Raw genomic sequence first — 5,336 nt, forward strand, 5'->3', positions numbered from 1 at the left:
GGGATCTTTCCCAGAAGCTGTGTCACTTCTGCAGGCAGCCCTCTCCCTGGCAGTGCACTGGAGCAAAGATGGCCCTCCTACAGGTTCCAGCCTTCAGACTGCTCCTGGGCAGACACCCCTCCTAGGGCAGGAAAGGTACAGGTTGACTGGAACCAGAAATGGGATCTTTCCCAGAAGCTGTGTTGCTTCTCCATGCTGCCCTCTCCCTGGCAGTGCACCGGAGCAAAGATGAGGTGCTGGAAATTAAAGGTAGGCTCTATAGTTGAATAGCCACTGCTCTTATGAACTAAGCCCTCTATTCAGTCACATGAACATATCATTAATAATAGTAAGGTTTGAATGGTTTCTCCTATGTTAATCTTTTCCTCAGCCTGATAACCCAGAAGAAATATAAGATGTATAACCTCAGAAAAAAATTTAGACTTGGTGTTTAAAGGCATTTCCCAACTACAATTTACACAAAAATTCAGGAGAAAAAAATTTATACACCCTCCAGTGAGAGAGAAAGAGAGAGAGAGAGAGAGAGAGAGAGAGAGAGAGAGAGAGAGAGAGAGAAATGATAACAAATCTTTAAGTAAATAGTTGTTGATACAAATATTTACGTAAACAGTTGTTGACCACTTGATCAAAGCCACAAACTCAAGATAACTTGAATTTATCTCATATGTAGTAAATAGACATCTAAGGGAGCTTAAAAGGAAACATGTCAGATATACCTCTGCTAAAGTTCATGCCTACTTTAGGGAGGGAAAAGGAACTTGGAGGAGCAAAGACCAACTTGTCTAAATGGGATTGTATTCTGCTTCCTCGTGCCTGAAAAATATTCAGTTGCTTGCCTTGAATTTGATGATTCCAAATGACATGGACTTTGTTCTCAGAAGTTCAGCATCACACATTTTAAGGAAGATATCTTGAAAGGACCTTGAATTTTACATTAGTCAAAAATGTACTCATCATAATCTTGTTTTACATTCATTTTGATGATTTCCATCAGACCAGGAGGCTACATTCCTTGCCTTGTTCTAATTGCAAGATCGTTATAATTTGGTTAAAAGCTCTATAACATTCTGCCTGCTGTGCTATCTTTCTAAATTAACTAATTAATTCAGTTTACTGCCCAATATATGCTTCCCTCTCCTCCCAAACCCCCTCTCACAACTCTTCTTCATATTTCCTCCTTCCTCTTCTCCTATGAGAATGGGGAGCACCAGTGTGACTTCTCCTCCTGCAAACATCAGTTAATGCAAACCTAGGCACATTCTCTCTCACTAAGGCCAGACAAGGAAGCCCATTTAGGGTAACTAGATCCACAGGCAGGCAACAAAGCCAGGGACAGACCCGGTACCAGTTGGAGGAACCCACATGAAGACCAAGCTGGCCATCTGCTACAAATATGCTGGGAGCCTAGATCTAGTAAATGTTCCAGTTTTGGTTGACATTTCAGTTTCTGAGAGCTCCCAAGGGTCCAGGTTAGTTAATTCTTTTTTTTTTTTTTTTTTTTTTTGATTTATTTATTTATTTATTTAATGTATATAAGTACACTATATCTGTCTTCAGACACACTGAAAAGCCTGCCAGATCCCATTACAGATGGCTGTCAGCCACCAAGTAGTTGCTTGGAATTGAACTCAAGACCTCAGGAAGAGCAGTCAGTGTTCTTAAACACTTAGCCATCTCTCAAGGCCTAATTGATTCTTTTGTTCTTCCAATGGAGTCCCTATTCTCTCTGAGTTCCTAAATTCTTTCACCAATTCTTCAGCAAGACTCCCAGAGCTCCATCTATTGCTTATCTGTGGATCTCTGCATCTGTTTTAATCATCAGTTAGTTGCATCCTCTCAGAGGACAGTTATGCTAAGATACTGTGTGCAAGCATAACAGTGTCATTAATCGTATCAGGGTGGCCAGCTATATAATTGATATACACAATGGAAAACCTTATCTACCTAAATTAAACCAAACTCAGTTTTTAAAAATAAATGACATATACATGAAGAAAATCCTTTCCATACTATGGAATCAAGCATGTATGAGTCTTTTCACCATCTCCATATCACGTGCTCTAGAAGGCCAGAAGAATGTATCATATGTCCTGGACCTGGGAAAACAAGTATTTCTTTGCCATATTTGTAGATGCTAGGAACCAAACTAGGGTATGCAATCAAAGAAGTAGTACTAACCCTCTAGCTCTTATGCATGTTCTTAGAATGCAGAGGATGAAGATGTCCCATTACTCCTGTTTCCCAACACTTGAAGGTATAACTTGACTAGATGTTTGTTGAAGGATTCAATAGGTTTCTAATCCTCTGGGAATGAACTCTCCATAGTGATCATTTTCATTACTAATACAGTTTTCTTAATGTGAGTAAAGATAACAAAATATTTTGTTAAAACCAGTCAGAGTCCAGTAAAATTAACATAGAAAATTTTCCATAATTTGAGTTATACTCTTCCTTTATGGAATCCTTTTGAGACAAGATATCTCTACATCGCCACAGCTATCATAGAATTCACTATTTGGACCATGCTGGCCTCAAACTCAGAGAGATTGACCTTCCACCATCTCCCAGGTGCCAGGATTGCAGGAACACACCTCTAAGGCCAGCTAATATGTATCTGTAAAATGATCTATATTTTGAATCAGAGAATGAAAGGATAAAATAAAATTCACAAAGGAACCTTCACTGTTTTGATGAACAGTAATTATTCTTGAAATTATACAACAATAATTCAAACTGGCAAATCAATTCATGTATCCTCACTATTTGGATTATTACTAAGCTTTCTTAATCTCATGCAATAAAAATAGTTTGAGTTGTGTTTGTGTATATGCACGTGTAGCATGGTAATAATGTTGCAGTGAGGGGACAACATATTATTGTCTCTTCTCTATTTAATATAAGTGATATACATTCCAGGGAGTCATTTATGACCTCATTGACCCTTATTTGGATTTAGAAAGCACTTCTGTACGAGGTGGTATGTGAGTGTACATATGACATGGGCCAAGGGTTGAAATCTGAAAAGAGAAAAATCTGTAGAAGTAACATGGGTCTCCCAGACATTAAATTCAGGTCATCAGCATTAGCAACAACCAACTTTACCCTCTGGAACAATTCTCTAATTTTTATTTGTGGTTCTGAGTAACTTATTATGAACAAGTGTTTATACCTAACAATAAACGAACACATTCTCCCCCCAAAGATAGCAATATATCATTTTGATTTGCAACCAGGATTTATTATTCAAATTGTCTTGTTCTCTACATCCTTAGATGACAATGTTTATAATCTTAAAAGAAGATCATATCTTAATGAAGTATAAATGACAATGCTTACAATATGAAAAGAATATCATATTTTACTGAATAATGTTTTAAGTAATTACATGTGAGTATCAATGAGAAGATGTGGTGGGAATTCTCTGTGATGTAGAAAGCTGGCAATCTAACATTGATCATCCTATAAAAATGTTCAAAGAAGACTACTCCACAAACTTGACTTTCAGTCTACAGATATCTCTCATGGCACTAGAAACACATAATCATATTATACACATACCTCCTTGTTGTTATATTACCTAGCATTTCTAGATAGTTCCCTTAAAAGACAGGATTTCGAAATGAAAGTCAATATCAGTAGAAGCTGACAGCCATATGTTTTGTTTGATTCTGCTTTCTGAAGATTATTAGACAACTCAGCTCTTGGGGACCAAAGCACAGTTTTTTATTTGCATATAAATTCAACTGTCTATTACAGGCTCCCTTTTCATTATCTAAAAAAACAGCATTTTATGACCTTATACCCTTGATTCTTAGAAAAAAACAGCAAATACCTTTTGACATAGTAATTGCATGCAGAGACATATGTACTTTATGTTATTGACAATGATTGTAAATGCAAACATTAAGAAGGATCAAAAGAAACTTGTCCTAACAATTGCCTTTTTGTTATCAGCATCCATTTCATCTTAGGGTAAAATTAAGTTCATCTTCTCAGGCTCTAGGGGACATGGGGACTTTCCAAAACCAGAGCAGTTTCCATTGTTTTTATCTTTTGTTCCACAAACCATAATGACTCTTCCTAACCACAGCTTGTGTTATTCATGTTTTGTTTCTCAAAATATAATGCCTGTTCCAATATACAAAAGAAGAAATGGATATGATTTGTTTGGCTATAAAATTTATGCATACTTGACATAGGTTGTAGCCTCCCCGAGCCTTGAGCAGGCTGGCTCATACCTGCTCTGCCACCTTCAGCTAGCCCACCTAGGGTGGAGTCTTCTGACCTAGATAAGGTTTATTGTTGTGCCACATCTGTGGTTTTCTCCAAGAAGCCACTACCCTCTGAGAGGCTGAACCTGTCTTTCTGAGGTGATCCCGACTAAGCAACATCCTGATGACAAAGCAACAAGAACATGGCGTGCTAGAGGATGGGCTTCCCCCTTATTAAGTTCAGACTCAAAAAGTAAACTTTGGGCCTTGATCAGTATCTTTGCCTTGGTCTAGTTCTTCTCTTACCATCTCTCACATACAGCAACAGCCTCCTTCTCAGGAACCCGGTTCCTGAAGTTGTGAGCAGCTACAATAGATCAGCTACATAATGAAAGCCCCTATTCTGGAATCCTGATTGATAGGAAAATGTAGGTAACACTTGTCACAGGCACATCTGATATTCAAGCTTATAAGTTCTGTAATACTCTAGTTCACAGGTTGAAGTATTTGTGTTGCAGAACAGTTCCTAAGTTAGATCTATTGCCCTAATCAGTCACTAGTAGATTGTTTAAAATAAATTGTCATGTGTATTGAACTGTTGTTTAGTAATATTGAATTTCAGTGGACACCATAACACAAAAGCCTTATGATATTACATATACACAAAGAATTTCTCTCTAGTATATTTTCATGATGATAAAACGTGCAAAAGTTCATATTAAAATACATTCAGTGTTTCTCTCTAGTATGAATTTATTCATGCCTCTGAAGATGAAAATGACATTCAAAGATTTTCCCATACTAATTACATTCACAGTGTTTATCTTTGGTATGTATTCTTTTATGTAATAGGAGATGACTCTGACTTACAAAAGTTTTACTAGATTAATTCCATTCATAGGGTTTCTCTCTCCTTTGTGTTATTTGGTGTAAAAGGAGATTAATAATTCTGAATATTTATGCTCCAAATACAAGAGCAGCCACATTCATTAAAGAAACATTAGTAAAGCTCAAAGCACACATGGAACCTCACACAATAATAGTGGGAGATTTCAACACCCCACTCTCACCAATGGACAGATCCTGGAAACAGAAACTAAACAGAGACACATGGACACTAACAGA

The sequence above is a fragment of the Mus pahari genome, chromosome 18 (genome assembly GCF_900095145.1).
Source record: "Mus pahari chromosome 18, PAHARI_EIJ_v1.1, whole genome shotgun sequence".
NCBI lineage: Eukaryota > Metazoa > Chordata > Mammalia > Rodentia > Muridae > Mus > Mus pahari.